At 53.6% G+C, this 16,609-nt stretch overlaps 1 long non-coding RNA gene across 5 annotated transcripts; it reads right to left on the minus strand.

Moving 5' to 3' along the window:
* Window positions 1-445: 445 nt before the first annotated feature.
* Window positions 446-8,540, minus strand: LOC129053676 (uncharacterized). 5 transcript variants are annotated; one of them, XR_008518447.1, is made up of 6 exons: window positions 8,342-8,540; window positions 6,986-7,035; window positions 5,871-6,006; window positions 5,246-5,457; window positions 2,924-5,148; window positions 446-946 (listed from the first exon to the last, which is right to left on the minus strand). It is a non-coding gene; the product is annotated as an uncharacterized LOC129053676 (long non-coding RNA). The 5 variants fall into 5 exon arrangements; XR_008518448.1 differs by lacking the exon at window positions 8,342-8,540 and adding an exon at window positions 7,431-7,980; XR_008518445.2 differs by lacking the exon at window positions 8,342-8,540 and having other exon boundaries at window positions 454-946; window positions 2,924-3,021; window positions 4,917-5,148; window positions 6,986-7,420.
* Window positions 8,541-16,609: the final 8,069 nt, after the last annotated feature.

Consider the following 16,609-nt stretch of genomic DNA (forward strand, 5'->3'; position numbering starts at 1 on the left):
GAGCTGCCTTTTCACAGCCTTCTCCCTGAGGAGGAGTGACCTTTGGCTTGTTTCGATGTTAAGCGGGGAATCCGCACACAAGCCGCCACATATGCACACACATACAGAGGCACTGATGCACGGTGGCTTTACGTGAAGGAGGTGTGCTATATCACATGACAGGAAGTTCCAGGTGTGCACTCAGTGATTCTGTGACATCACAGGAGCTGGGATTCCTTCTCCTCTCTACGCTGCCATTCTCGCTTGGCCTCAGACCTCATAATTGTCCCCTCATGGTCACAAGAGGACTGCCATAGCTCCAGGCATCACGTCCTCATCCACCACCCTCTAAAGCCATCCCTGCCTTCTGCCCCTTTTATGACTTTTTATTTTTATTTTATTTTTTTAAAGATGGGGTCTGGCTGTGTCACTCAGGCTGCAGTGCAGTGGTGTGGTCATAGCTCACTACAGCCTCAACCTCCAGGGCCCAGGCAATCTTCCCACGTCAGCCGCCTGAGTAGCTGGGACCACAGGCATGCACCACCACGCCTAGATAATTTTTTTTTTATTTTTGTAAAGATGGGGATCTCGTTATGTTGCCCAGGCTGGTCTCGAACTCCTGGCCTCCAGCGATCCCCCTGCCTCGGCCTCCCAAAGTGCAAGGATTACAGGCATCAGCCACTGCACCCAGCCTTGTGCCCCATTCTGAGAGCCGGGAAGATGCTCCCAGGAGCCCTGGGCAGGCTTCCCTCCGGTCTCATGGCCAGAATTGTCTCCCACCCACGTGTGAGTCGGTGGCGGGCCAGGCGAATGGAGCTACCGGGGCTGCCGCTTTGGACTGCTCGGCATTTGCCCCACGGGGCTGCACAGGGGCCCAGGCTGGCTGAGAATGTCCCTGGGTCCAGGAGGCAGACGGAGGTGCAGCCCAGCAGCCAGGAGGTGTGTCAGGATGTTCCCCAGTCAGCACCTGTGGAGGGGAGGGAGGAGGCAGGGTGGGTGAGGAAGGTGCAACAGTGGACGGCCTGCCCACAAGAAGCTCTGAGGCTGGGAGCTGGCGGAGTTGCCGCAAGTGGGTTGGGCCAGGACTGCTGGGCCTGTGCACCCGCCTGGATGCATCAGTGGTCGTGGGCTGCCCTGGGAAGGGCGTGAAGCTCCCTGCAGCCAAGGATCCTGGAGGTGCTGACATCACCCAGCAACCGGGCAACAGCCTGCCCTCCTTCGAGGAGCTCTAGGCAGCTCAGCCCCGTGTCCACCTCACGCCCCACCCCACAGTTGACGAAATGACAACAGGAGTCCGTCAGCCAGCCAGGGGGAGGCCATTGAATTCGGGGAACAACCAGAAATGCCTGAAACAGAGATAAAGAGACTGATATTGAAAAGACTGGGCTGGCATGGTGGCTCCCAACTGGGATCCCAGTGCTTTGAGAGGCCAAGGCGGGAGGATCACTTGAGCCCAGGAGTTCAAGACCAGCCTGGGCAACATAGTGAGATCCCATCTCTTTTAAAAACCCTTTTCTAATTAGCCAGGCATAGTAGTGCGTGCCTGTTTCCCCGGCTGCTGGGGAGGTAGAAGAAGGAGGATCACTGGAGCTTCGAATTCCAAGGTCGCAGTGAGCTGTGATTGCACCACTGCGCTCCAGCCTGGGCAACATGGCGAGACCCCATCTCTAAAAGAAAGAAACAAGAAGACATGGAGGGAAATATCCAAAAATGTTTACAATAATGATTTCTGGATAGAAGGATTATAGGAAGTTTGTCATTTTTTCTTTGTGCTACTCTGTCTAAAGTGAATATGTATTTCTTTTATAATCAAAAACCTTAACTTTTTGATAAGAAGTCCTTTTGTCAACAGAGCACAGGATCTGGATTCAAAGACATGGGCTGGGCTCCTTCTGGGGCAATCCCAGGGCCTGCTGACAAGATCTGGGACAAAGTGAGTTCTGGGGACAGTCGGCTGTACCTGCAGCCTCTGCTTCAGGATTCCCCGCTGTCCTCTCCAGCCCACGCTCCAGCACCCTGAGACTGGGGTTAGGTATGACCTTCTCCACAAATTGGCTGCGTGATATTTTTTGAAGACACGAATTGTCATCCTGCCAGATTCTTCATCCATAAAGTGGATCGTGCCCTTAGCTGGCTCGCGAGTTGCGTTTGTTGAGGTGGGTAACTCTAGCTGCTCTAATGGAGCCTCACACTCCCCAGCTTGACACAGTACAGTTCATTTCTCACTCAGGGGAAGGCCAACCTGGACTGTTCCCAGATAGTGGGCAGCAGTCCACGCGGTCATGCAGGGATCCAGGCTCCACTTGACCCAGCTCTGCTGTGCTGCCTTTGGCCCCTCCGAATTCTCCACTCAGAGAAAGAGGGCGAGGACCATGGTGGGGCAGGAGTAGGGCCAGGCTTGGAAATCCCCCGAATCCCACTGGCTGGAGCCCAGGGACACGGCTGTGCCGGAGGCCAAAGGTCAGGCAGCCGGGAAGCACACTCAGGCAGGCAGGATGTGTGTTAGGAGGGGGCGGGGGTGGATCAAGGTTGGCCACACAAGCGTGGGATTTTGCTGATTGGGCTGTCAGGGTCTTGGCCTCCCAACACACCCAAGCCCCCGGCCATGCACGTGGAGCATGTGTCGGGGGCAGGAGGAGCTGGGCTCCCCCTCAGACGTGGAGCCTCCCTCTCTCTCTCTGGGATGGGCTTCTGTCCAGGGATTTGAATCTTGAGGGACAGATGAAGGCGCTGGGACACTTTAGAAATTATTCACAGCAACAGCAGTGTCGTCCTAAAGACACCCGGGGGACGGCCCTGCCCTGGCTGGGACCCCAGGCGTCATGTGGCTCTGCAGTGGCCCCAGCCCTCCTGCCGTCAGCCGTCCCATCATCCACCACCATCTACTCTCGTAGTTTGTAACAAAGAGCCCCGGCGGATAGGAGGTCAGTGATGTAAGACTGACCCGGAACTCTTCCGGGAGCTTCAGGGTCACACGCTCTGGTCCTGGCTCTGTGGAGGCTTCTCAGCAAGGCTGGGGAGGGTGGGGCACAGCTGGGTCACCTGAGATCCAGGAGAGGATACAAGATGCACAAGGGGCCGGGTGCAGCGGCTACACCACCAGCACTGCAGGAGACTGGGGCGTGAGGCTGCAGCACCAGCACTGCGGGAGGCTGGGGCGAGAGGCTACATCACCAGCACTTCGGGAGGCCAGGGCATGAGGCTGTAGGACCAGCACTGTGGGAAGCCGAGGCAGGAGGCTAGAGCACCAGCACTGTGGGAGGCCGGGGCGTGAGGCGAGAGCACTGTGGGAGGCCGAGGCGGGAGTCTATACCATCCAGCACTGTGGGAGGCCGAGGCGGAGGCTACACCACCAGCACCAAGGGAGGCCAGGGTGGCAGGCCATGGCAGCACAGGGAAGCTGGGATGTTTCCCAAAGCCCCTTCCCAGTGTGGTTCCGGGTCAGGGCTGGCCACAGGAGGACGTGGTCTGGACTTGGGAGGAAGAGCTGCGGTTTGGTGCCTGGAGTGGGTGTGGGCCTTGTGGGGCGGGTCTGCTGGTCATCTGGGTGGTTCAGGAGAGCGGCCAGCACCTCCGGCTCCTGCAGGCCTCACCCCGCAGCCCTTCAGGGCCCTAGGCCAGATATACGTGTGCTCCACAGCCAAGGGCCCGGCTGTCCTGCCGGGGCCTGGCTAAGACGGGAGGTGGCGAGAGAGTAAGACGGGGACATGCCAGGTGCTCTCAAGGCCCCAGCCTGACTCCACTGTCCCTCACTTCATGTCTCTTATGGGCTGGACTGTGCCCCCCAAATATTCATATGTCCAAATTCTAACCCCCAGGACCCCTGAATGTGACCTCATTTGGAGACAGGGCCCTTGCAGATGAGACTGAGGGAAGGTGAGGTCACTGGAGGCCCCGATCTGGTGGGACTGCCGTCCTCATGGAAAGGGGGAACCTGGACCCAGAGAGAGGCTCATACAGAGGGAAGAAGATGGGAAGAGACACAGGGAGATGACGGCCATCCAGAAGCCAGTGAGAGGGACCAGGACACATTCTGCTTCAACCCCCAGAAGGAGCCTGTCCTGCAACACCAGGGCCCCGGACCTGTGGCCCTCAGGACGTGAGAGAATCAACCCCTCAGAGGCCCCCAGGACATCCGTCTTCCCATCCCCACGGTGCTGGGCTCAGCACTGCACAGGCCACACGCCCCGCCCGCGGCTGCTTCACCTGCCCCCAGGACATTGCTGAGCACCCTGTTTTCTGCCGGAGTCCTAACGGCACAGAGGCAAGAGCTTTCAGGGCTTGGAGCCCGAGCCCTCAGACGGCGGCAGGAGGCATCGCAAACCTCCCTGGAGGTCTTTTAGGAGAACAGCGCCAGCGGCCCTCGTGGGCTTCAGAGGGTGAGCAGAGCTGGGCCCCCCCGTGGGTGTCCCTGGAAGAAGTGCATGTTCCAGCTGCCTCCCTCAGGGGCTACGTGAGACCCTCCGCCACGGCCACCGTGGAGGAGCCTGCATGTGTGGCTGGGTGGGGGAACCACAGCACTGTTTGGCTGCTGTTTTGTTTTTGTTTTTGTTTTTTGTTTTGTGGGTTTTTTTATTTTGTTTTTGTTTTTGTTTTTTTGAGACTGAGTCTCACTCTGTCGCCCGAGCTGGAGTGCAGTGGCGCAATCTCGGCTCACTGCAACCTCTGCCTCCCGGGTTCAGGCAATTCTCCTGTCTCAGCCTCCCGAGTAGCTGGGATTACAGGCACCCGCCATCACACCCGGCTAATTTTTGTATTTTCAGTAGAGATGGGGTTTCACCATGTTGGCCAGGCTGGTCTCAAACTCCTGACCTCAGGTGATCCACCCGCGTCAGCCTCCCAAAGTGCTGAGATGACAGGTGTGAGCCACCGCACCCAGTCTTGCTGCTGTTTTTATCACATTAAAACACAAAATTAATTCAGCCATTTCTCCTGACCCCAAAATGTCTGAGGAGTAGAGCAAGCAGAGAGGTGAATGATTCATGTCTTTGGAATCCATACTCCAAACACGTGCAGAAATAAACTGGGTCTTCCTCCTGAAACAGGGCTGCTTCACCTGGGGGGCTGCACGTCGGCGGAGTGAGGCTCTGCAGGCAGATGCTACAGGGAAAGGCAGCCCTGGGGACCAGGAAATGATACCATCATCTCAAACACTGGGGAGAGAGGGACCTGGGGGAGGTGGACACAGAGCGGCTGGGGCGAGGCCTGGGCTCCAGGTCCCCATGCAGGGCGGTCCGAGGGTATCCTCATCCACCTCCCTTTGTACCTTGAGTTTGCTGAGCCAGATGGTGACACAGGGCTCCTGAGGGCTCAGCCTGGAGTCTGTGACTCTAAATCAGAACTTGCCTGGTGGTCGTTCTTATGTTCATCTGAGATGAAGGTCTGGGTCCCTCGTGCTTGAATCTCACCCAATGCAGGAAGTCTTTGCTGCCCTTCTGAGTCGCAAAGCCCCTCCCAGAGGAACAGCACCCTTCAGGGCTATGGGAAGGACCAGGGTTTCCCAAGAGGAAGGGAGGGAGGGAGGGGGGAGGAAAGGAAGAAAGGAGGGAAGGACGGAGAGAGGGAAGGAGGGAAGGAGGGAAAGGAGAAAGGAGGGAGGGAAGGAAGGGAAGGGAGGACAAAGGGAGGAAGGAGGGAGGGAAAGAAGGAAAGAAGGAAGGAAGGGAGGAAGGAAGGGAAGGAGGGAAGAAAGGAAGGAAGAAGGGAGAGAAGGAAGGAGGGTAGGAAGGAGGGAGGGAAGGAGGGAGGGAGGGGGAGGGAGGGCGGGAGGAAAGGGAAGGGAAGGAGGAAGGAGGAGGGAAGGAGGGAAGAGGGGAGGAGGGATTGGTACGGTCAGTATTTTTTATTTGGCTGTCTGATCGCCAGGTAGTGGTGTCTGATTGCGGCTTTACCTTGTGTCCTCCTAATGGCGACTGGTGTGAAACATCCTTCCATTCGCTCCCGTGCTGTCTGCGGATCTTCTTTGATGGAACGTTAGGTGTTGTGCGAACAGCTACTCTGCCAGGCTTTGTGCCAGGCTCTGAAAATCTGTGACAGAGGCAGATAAAACATCCTTGCTCTCTTCATGGTGTTTACAACCTCACGGGAGAGGCAAACACATGAATAAACATGGTGCCTCGAAGGTTTGGAAACAGAGCGACAGAGGCAAACACATCAATAAACGTGGTGCCTGGAAGGTTTGGAAACAGAGCAACAGAGCTTTGGAAAGGGCTGGGTGGGCCGCTCCTTCCCTTGTTGCCCCCTGCGCACGAGACCCAGCAAAGCTCCAACTCCTCATCTGTGTACTGAGGGTGATACAGCACCAACTGCATCACCGGCCCAGTCCACAGCACCAGGGGCCAGGAAGAGCTTTGTAAAACTTTGCTACCATTGCCTCCACCACCATCAGCTGGAGGGTCACAGAAGGCGACCCCAGAGCCGGAGCCAGAGCCGAGCCTCAGCCACGAGTCAGCCTCTGCCGGCTCTGAGGACCCCCCAGAGAGGCTGCCCCTCCCCAGTCATGGTTTCCAGGCAGTGACACAGGGTGGTCTGCACCAGGCACCCTTTTCCAAGGATTTCAAGTTAGGTTTGTTTTCCAGAAAGCCAGTACTGGGGCCAAGCCGGCTCCAGGCGAGACAGGCGCAGGGGGTGCTGGGCTGGCCACTCATATCCACCCTCCCCCGGCCAGCGGGCAGGGAAGACCCCCCAACCTCCCTTCCTAGAAAGCGGCCCCATCTAAGAGAAGCCTTGAAATCGGAGCGTCAGGAAAGGAGTGTGGGGCTCAGCCCAGAGCTTTGTCAGCCTCATCAACACAGGGTTCACCCAGAAGGCTCCCGGCCTCCCCAGCCCTTCCTGGCTTTTAGTCACTGCCGAGCTTGTGAGCACTTGTGTGCTGCGGTGAAACGGCGAGGGCAAGTGCCCTGGGGGGCAGGGGGCTGTTCTCAGTTCCTGGAGGCAGCAGAGCAGGAGGAAGAGGCCCTGGGACGGCGTCTCAGTGCCCCCACCCCCAGCTCAAGAGGGAGATTACCTGGCCAGGGCCGTCTGAGCAGCGAGATAGAGAACCTCTCTCCCTCAGACCTAGGAAACAACATTTGGGGTGCAATCGCCCAGGGAACCCAAAAAGGAGCCCCGGGAGGTCCCAGCCCTAGACTCACACTGACAGGTGCTTCTCCAAAGGAGGGGCTCGCGGGTGGGGGGCAGCCATACAGATGGGCCCGACAGCCCCTGGGAGCCAAGGCAGGGGCAGCTCAGGTAGGCAGGGCCAGGAGCGAGTGTAGGCCGAGGATCAGGGTGGGGCAGCATGGCGGCTGGGACCTCTGGTGCCCCCACCACCACCCTGGTGAGGACAGGAGGCACTCCCGGGGCCCGCATGGCTGCTGACTGCAAGTTGTCTCTCCCTGTGTGCATGTCTGCCCCTGGAGACAGGGCTCTCTAGCTGCCAGCCTCCCGGAGAAGCCCCAGGCTGAGCTTACCCGGTCCCCTCCAGGCCCTGAACTGCCTCTCCTCGTCCGGAGCAAGGGCTCTCCTCTGCCCAAATCCCTGGCTCCAGGCCAAATCCAGGGCTGCTGAGGAGCCCGAGGCCAGGCCCAGGGGAGGTGGAGGAAGTGTCAGGTGCAGGCCAGGTCACTGTTTTCTGATTGATGGGAAAAGGGGGCCAGGCAGGGCCCTGTGGAGGGCAGGTAGGAGTCCAGGTGGAACCTGGGAGGGGAGGCAGCCGGCCAGGGCTCCAGGGAGCCTGAAAAGAAAACAGCCCCTCTCCGAAGCCTGGCACCATCCTTCCTCTCCCCTCAGGCCATGGGTTCCCATGGAAGTCAGGCCAGGTCAGAGGGCACCACAGTTTAAGTGTGAGCCCCTGCAGATCTCAGACCCACGAGCTGGCAACAGATTCCCTGGGGCTGCAGGAGCTCCGGAGGAAGGCCGAGGTGGGGCCAGCCCAGCAGGACACAGGTACCTGGTCCCGCTAATTAATTGCTTCCAGCAGGCTCTGAAGAGCAGTTGGGCCCAGGAATGCCCCCTCCAGTGAAGACCGACTCTGTCTAACTTGTAAAGGTTTGGATACTGACGGCGAGGGCTTGGTGCCTCTGGGGGGCCAGGACAGTGGGCAGCCCTCCTCCTGTCCCACCGTCCTCCCTTCCCCACCCTCCTCCCTCCCTTCCCACCCTCCTCTCCTCCCCACCCTCCCCTCCCCACCGCTGGGGCCGGTCCTGCTTCTTAGTGCCCTCCTGCCTTGAATGAGCACTACCACGCAGAGGTCCTCCTGCCGGCCACCTTCTCTGTGCTTCACCTGCATCCTTGCTGGTCCCTGGGTTCAATAACACTGTGGGGAGTCTCCAGAGATCCCACTAGACCAGATCAGGGGCCCTTATGGACCCTCCCCACCTACCTGAGAGGCCGAATAGCCTAGAGATTAAAAACTCAGAAGGGCCAAGTTCACATTCTGACTCCTCCACTTGCAAGATTTGGTGTAAGATCCTTCCTGAGCCTGTGCCTCAACTTCTTCATTTTTGAAGCATAGGTCTCTGGCAGCACCTACCCATGGGTGGTTGTGAGAATTAAAACCTAAAGCATTTAACACCCCATCTGCCCCCAAGCAGCACTAGTCACTGCTGTCATTTCCTTCATGCACTTACTTCAGTCTACAATTACGTTCCTTTTTGTATATGATTAATGTCTAACTTTCCCTCTTAATGGTTAGCTCCAGGAAGGCAAGAAATTCATGGTGTCTGGCAGACTGACAGGTCCCTGTTAGGTGCTCAAGAACTTATGTTGCATGGATGGATGGATGGATGGATGGATGATTGGATGGATGAAGGATAGTTGGATGGATGGATGGATGGACAGATGGATGAATGGGTGGATGGATGGATAGGTGGATTGGTGGACAGTTGGATGAGTAATAGATGGCTGAACAGATTGATGGTTGGATAAATAGATGGGTGAATGGGTAGGCAAGTGGGTGGATAGTTGGATGGATGATAGATTGTTAGATAGATGAATGAATGGATGAGTGGATGGAAGGGTGAAAGGGTAGGTAGATGATGGGTAGATGGATGGGTAGGTGAGTGAGTGGATAATTGGATGGACAGATAAATAGGTGGATGGATGGATGGATGGATGGATGGATGGATGGATCAGTGGATAGTTGGATGAATGATAGATGGTTGGAACAGATGTGTGGATGGGTAGGTGTGTTGATGGATGGATGATAGACGGTTGGATGGATTGATAGATGGATGGAAGGATGGATGGATGGATGGATGTGTGAATGGATGGATGCGTAAGTGAATGAATGGGTGGATAGTTTGATGGATGGATAGATGATAGATGGATGGATGGTTGGACACATGACTGACTGGATGGAGAGATGGATGGATGGATGGGTAGATCAGTGGATAGTTGAATCAATGATAGATGGTTGGACAGATGGATGGATGGGTAGGTGGGTGGACACTTGGATGGATGATAGATGGTTGGTTGGATTGATAGATGATGGATGGATGGATGGATGGATGGATGGATAGATAAATGGATGAATGGGTGGATAGTTCGATGGATGGATAGAAGATAGATGGACGGATGGTTGGACACGTGACTGACTGGATGGATGTATGGATGGATGGATGGATAGTAGGATGGGTGGATAGATGGATGGATGGATGGGTGGATGGATGGATGGATGGATGGTAGGATGGGTGGATGGATGGATGCATGGATGGATGGATGGATGGATGGATGGATAGTAGAATGGATGGATGGATGGATGGATAGATGGATGGATGAGTGGATGGATGGATGGATGGATGGATGGATGGATGGATGGATGGATGAGTGGATGGATGGATGAGAGGATCTAGGACCAGGGGGATGGCTCCACCTTGATGTCCAACTGAGGCCCCTGCAATGGGCACTATCTGATTTGAGGAAGTATCTCTGCTGGAACTGACCAGTACTTGCCCCCTCACTGTGGAATTTTGGCTGAGCCTGGAAAGCTGCTCCGAGCTATTTGTAGAGGGGTTTCCAGCCTTGGATCCCTAAAGGCTGCCAGAGAGAGGCTCCTGTGGTTCCCTGGGACAAGGAAACCTCCTTCATCCTCCAAGCCTGTTTCTCAGACAGTGAAGACGAGACAGAAATGTGTGCTTTGGAGGTGGCTGGGGGGCTCAGACACTGCAGTGTGCAGGTGCCTGCCAGGCCTGATGTGGCGATGCTCACTCAGGGCCTCTAGGGCAACCCAGGGTCATGTTTGATTTGACAAAGGGGTTAAGTGTGCTGCTCTTTAAAAGCCGGAACACAGACAATGCGAGGCTTCCTCCCTCAGACCCACCACATTGGTGGGCTTTACTTCAGCCCTAGGGACTCCTTCTGTCCCCTCACCCCTCTCAACTGCAAACCCCCCTCCCCAGACTGCAGAGAGGGGCCGGTTCTTGCCAGAGTCGTTCTTAGCCGTTTTGTGAAATATCCATTTATTGTCTTCATTGCTTGGGAAGTTATAATCTTGAGGCTGCAGCTTCCTAAGGCGTTGCCATGGAGATGAATTTTCTGTCATAAATAAAAGTATTCTGGGGTCAGGAGATCTCAAGCATAACTAGGACAGATTTTGAGGGGGAAAATGCCAGAATTTCGGAAGCACATGAGATGATTTGGGCTGCCTTTTCCGGAGGGTGTTTTTCAGGCTGTCATGAATTTGGCCTCTAGATGTGGGACCGTCCCTCTGCCGCACCCCCAACCCCGTTCCCCCCAGCCAACACTGTGTCTGCCTGCCCCTCCCCTCCTCCACCTGCTCAGGGCCAGAACCTTGGGGGACCTGGTTTGGAAATCCAGTTTGGGGTGACGTCTGGGGTCACCCAAAGACGGGCTGGCTCCCAGTGTGTCCTCAGACAAGGCTTTCTGTCCCTGGCCCTAGACCCTGCCTGGGTGAGGGCCTCACTCACTCAGCCTAGGATTTTTGGAACATTCCTCACACGCCTCCTACAGGTCAGGGCTCACTCAGGTATTTCCCCTTGGGCTTGGGGCAGGCAGGGGGACACTCCCACCCCCGCATGACCCCCCGCTTCCGAGGGCCCTGACCCCACCCCCACTCTTGCTCACTTCCCACCAGCCCCCATGGACGTTAGCTTTAGGGATTTCCTTTTGTTCAGGGTCGCTGCAGGTCAGTGTTCGAGAAGGTGGGGGAGGCGGGACTGGAGCCCAGGAGGACGGTATGTAGGGCTGAGGGGCCTCTGGACGCCACCCAAGCCGACAGCCTCCGCCAGCAGTCAAGGGCTGTTTGCCAACCCCCATGCACCCCCTCATTAGGTAAACACAGAGTCCTCCATCAGCACAGGGCCCCAGAGCCATCCCTTGCACAGAGGCCCCGGGGTTCCCAGCGCTCGAGGGCCCCCCATGACCCTGGGACTGGGACTGTGGCACCCTGGGCCTCTCCTCCCAGCCCCCTGGGGCTCTCACTGGAAGACCCATCTTCCAAGGCTGCCCCAATCCCAGGAGGCAGCTCCAGCCCCGGTAGCTCCAAAAAAATGAATGGGGAGGTGAGGAGGGAGAAAACAAAAGAAAGGAGGGGATGAAGGAGGGAGGAGGCTACGGGGTGATCCCTTTGCAATTTGGACCTCAGACTGTGGTTCCCTCACCTACTTCCCCGGACAGCACCACCCTCCCTTCCCACCTGGATGGGTCCCTGTCCCAGGAGAGAGCCCACAGAGAGGTCGCACGGGAAGATCCTGCAGGAAGCCCTTCCTCCCTTGCAAACACTCGCAGAAAACGGCCCTTGATCGTGGAGAAACAGGCTTCCAGGGCCCCCAGGGGCTGACGTCCACGGTCGCAGGCCAGCAAGCCACAGCTCCCAGGCTGGGGCTCCGTCTAGCCTCCCCAAGTCTCACTTCTGCCAGGGGTTCTCTGCCTCCTGATAAATAACTGTGACACTATCTGCCCACACCCCTCGCTGAGCAGCAAAATCAACACAGGACAGGCTGTGACTCGCCAGGCCGCGAGGAGCTGCAGGATGTACACACTGCATCGCCATCTGTGGGGCTTGAACAGCCATAGGAGGGACATGGCCCCAGGAGCCTGGCAGGGCATCCCACGGCGAGGGCCCCTCAGTGCCAGCTCTCGTGGCCTCTCACCAAGGCTGGCCCCAGCCCAGCGTTCCATCACCACAAGCTTGTGCAGTCCACACCTGCCACCAATAAGGGTGCTGGGGGTCAGGGCCAATGCCAGATGGGGCAGGGAGGGGACGCTGTGGGAGGGAGGGGTGGCTGGACAGGATAAGGACCCTGGAATGCACGGCTCCACCCCTGGATGGCTGTGTCCTCGTCCACAGAACAGGGACAGGGCCGCAGAACGGCACTGTCAGGAGGCGGGGTCCCTGTACCCTGATGACTCCTGGGAAGAGGCAGAAATCATGGTCGTGAAGGATTCGTAACCGGGGGAGGGCTCTTCTCAGAGTGGGAGAAACAGACAGCGTCCAAGGAGCACCCCACACTGTCCCAGCTGATAAATGAACACAGGTGCAGACCATAGCAGGGTCCTCAGTGAGTCCGAGCTCTCCTGACTCCGCGTCGGACTGAAGCATCCTCGAGGGTGTCTATATGAGCCTGTGTGTGAGCTTGTGTGTGAATGTGTGCGTGCCTGTATGTGAATGTGTGTGCCTGTGTGTGAATGTGTGTGCCTGTGTGTGAATGTGTGTGCTTTGTGTGAATGTGTGTGCCTGTGTGTGAATGTGTGTGCCTCTGTGAGCCTATGTGAGCCTGCGTGTGAACGTGTATGCCTGTGTGTGAATGCATGTGCTTGTGTGTGAGGCGTGCTTGTGTGTGAGATGTGTGAATATGTGAGCCTGCATGTGCCTGCGTGTGACTGTGTATGCCTGTGTGAGCACGTGTGTGCGTGTGACTCCATGAGCCTGTGTGTGACTGTGTGAACCTGTATGTGAATGTGTGTGCCTGTGTGTGAATGTGTGTGCCTCTGTGAGCCTATGTGAGCCTGCGTGTGAACGTGTATGCCTGTGTGTGAATGCATGTGCTTGTGTGTGAGGCGTGCTTGTGTGTGAGACGTGTGAATATGTGAGCCTGCATGTGCCTGCGTGTGACTGTGTATGCCTGTGTGAGCACGTGTGTGCGTGTGACTCCATGAGCCTGTGTGTGACTGTGTGAACCTGTATGTGAATGTGTGTGCCTGTGTGTGAATGTGTGTGCTGCTCCATGTGACTTTGTGTCTATGTGTTTGTCTCTGTGTGGCTGTAACTTTCTGTGACTCTCCAAAAACCCTGATTCAAAACCAAAGACACCACAGGAAAAGAGGACTACAGAAGAATTTCCCACTTAAGCATGGACACAAAAATCCTTCACAAATGATTAACAAGTAGAATCAATATAAAAAGAAAAATATTTAATGACCAAGGTAGGTTAATCTCAGGAATGCAAGGTTAATGTAGCATTTGAAAAACTAATCAATGTAATTCACAATAATAATAGAATTACGTAGAAAAAAATCACATGGTAATTTTAATAGATGCAGAAACCATACAATGAAAGTCAACAGATGCAAAAAAAAAAAAATGGACACAATTCAACAACTTTTCATGATTTAAGAAAAACAAAAAACTCTCTCAGAAAACTAATAGGAGAAGCAAACCTCCTCAACTGCATTAAAGGCATCTACAAAACAGCTACAGCTAACATCTTACTCAATGTTGAAAGGCTCATTGCTTTTTAGCTAAGAACAGGAATAAAGCAAGATTGCCCATTCTATTGTCACTTCTATTTGTTCTGGAGGTCCTAGCCAGTACAACAAGGCAAGAAAAAGAAATAAAAGGCATACGGAATGCAAAAGAAGAAATAAAACAGTTCTTATTTCCAGATAACATGATCATGTATGTAGAAAACTCAAAGGAATTTCAAAAAAATTCTACTAAAACTAATAAGTGAATTTAGCAAGGCTGCAGGATCTAAGGACGATATACAAAAACAAATTGAAATTGAACAACTAGACCAAAGATCAACCAGGAAGCAGAAGACCTGGACAACATCATACAACAACTCGACCTTATGTGCATCTACAGAACACTCCATTCAACCATAAAGGTATACACGTTCTTTTTCTTTTTGAGATGGAGTCTCACTCTGTCACCCAGGCTGGAGTGCAGTGGTGCAATCTCAGCCCACTGCAGCCTCCACCTCCCGGGTTCAAGCGATTCTCGTGCCTCAGCTTCCTGAGTAGCTGAGACTACAGGCATGCCCAACCATGCCCGGCTAATTTTTGTATTTTTAGTAGAGACAGGGTTTCACCATGTTGGCCAGGCTGGTTTCAAACTCCTGACTCAAGTGATCCGCCTGCCTTGGCCTCCCAAAGTGCTGGGATTACAGGTGTGAGCCACTGCGCCCAGCCAGAAATACACTTTCTTTTCAAGTGCATGTGAAACATTCTCCAGGATAGACCATACGTTTGGCCATAAAAGAAGTCTCAATAAATTCAAAATAATTAAAATCATACCAAGTATGTTCTCTGACCATAATGAAATAAAATTAGAAATCATTAATAGATGAAAATTTATGAAATTCACAAATATGTAGAAATTAAACAACACACTCCTACATAACCAATAAGTCAAAGAAGACATCCCAGTGAAAACCAGAAAATACTCTGAGATGAAAGAAAACTCAACTTACCAAAGCTTATGGGATGCAGCTTAAAACAGTGCTTAGAGGGACATTTATAGCTAGAAACTCCTAATTTTTTAAAATAAAAAAGAAAAGACGTCAAATCAATAACTTAATCTTCCATCTTTTAAAAAATGGAAAAAAAAAAACAAACTAAACCCAAAACAAGCAGAAAAATGAAATAACAAAGATTAGAGAGCTACTTGAGAGGCTGAGGCAGGAGGATCACATGAGCCCAGTTCAAGACCAGCCTGGGCAACATAGCAAGACTCTGTCTCAAAAAAAAAGTTACAGGGGAAATAAATTTTAAAAATAGAGAATAGAAAAACAATAGAGAATATTAACAAAACCAAAAGTTGGTTCTTGAAAAAAATAAAATAGACAAACCTTTAGCTACACTGACCAAGAAGTAGACAGAAGAATCAAATTACTAAACTCAGGAATGAAAAGAGGGAACATTAGTATCAGCCTTACAGAAATAAAAATAATAAAGGAATGCTATGAACATTGTGTGCCAAGAAATTAGATAACCTAGATGAAATGAACAAATTCCTAGAATCACAAACTGACTCAAGAAAAAGAGGCCCGAAGAAATATGAAGACTTATAGTGAGCAAAGAGATTGAATTAGTAATCAAAAAACTTCCTACAAAGAAAAGCCCAGGACCAGATGGCTTCACTGGTGAATGCTACCAAATATTTAAAAAGGAATTAACACAAATGCTTCCCAAACTCTTTGAAAAAATAGAAGAGGAAAGAACTCATTCTGTGAAGCCAGTCATATCCTGACACCAAAACCACACAAAGACATCACAAGAAAACTACAGACTACTATCCCTCATGTATGGACACATTGAGAGTTCATTTAAAAAGCTATACATTCGTGGTTGATTGACTTGTCAAGGGTGTCAAGACCACTCAGTGGGGAAGAAGAGTCTCTTCCACAAATTGTGCTGAGACAATTGGATTTCCACCATACAAAAGAATGCAGGTGGACCCCTGCCTCACACCACATACAAAAATTAACTGAAAGCAGATCAAACACCTAAATATGAGAACTAAACTATAAAACTCTTAGAAAAATATCATAGTCACAAACCTTCATGAATGCATCTTGTGTACAAAATTCTGAGCAACTCTGGTCTAATCTGGTTTAATCCAACAGTTCAACCACCTTACAGATGAGGAAACTGTGGCTCAGAGAGGGGTGAGGCTCTGCTGAAGGTCACTGACCCCCCAGGAGCAGAAATGACCTTCAGAACAGCCCTCCCTTTCTTGTACCAGGCCAACTCACTGAGCCATTTTGGTGTGCAACTCTCTGCTGAGCCAAGAGTGAACAAACAAATTAACTTCTCGGCAGGGTGCAGTGGCACTTGCCTGTAATCCCAGCACTTTAGGAGGCTGAGGTGGGAGGATCCTTTGAGCCCAGGAATTTGAGACCAACCTGGGCAACAAAGAGAAGCCCCAAGGCCACACCAGTCCCACCTACTCAGAAGGCTGAGGCTGGAAGGATCAATTGAGCCCAGGAGGTCGAGGCTACAGTGAGCCATGATCGCGCCACTGCACTCCAGCCTGGGTGACAGAGAGAGATGCTGTCTCAAATGAATAAATACGTATAAAAATAAGCAAGTGACTTTCTTGAGACCCATCAGCCATAAGTCCTCCCTGACATCCGCAGTGCAGGGTCTAGGCTTTTCCATCCACCAGGGCTGCAGGTCTGGCTGTGTAGACAAGTCCTAGCTCTTGGTTCCTGGGGGAGGGGATTTGGGAGTCGACCCTGCCAGTGGACGCTGAGTAGCACAAGGCTGTGCCAGGAGGTCCAGGGGAGCCCAGGACAGGGCAGAGCCTGGACTAGAGACAGGCAGGTGGTCCTGAGGTCAGGTGGGGTTCACCACTGAGTTATGAGTCTCTGCCTGACAAGCTTGAGAAGCCTCCCACGCCAGGTGGCAGCTGCCTCTCTGGACCACAAGCCCCGGCACGCCAGAGCGGCTGCATTCCCTTCTGAAA

This window comes from Pongo abelii, chromosome 6 (genome assembly GCF_028885655.2).
Source record: "Pongo abelii isolate AG06213 chromosome 6, NHGRI_mPonAbe1-v2.0_pri, whole genome shotgun sequence".
Taxonomy (NCBI): domain Eukaryota; kingdom Metazoa; phylum Chordata; class Mammalia; order Primates; family Hominidae; genus Pongo; species Pongo abelii.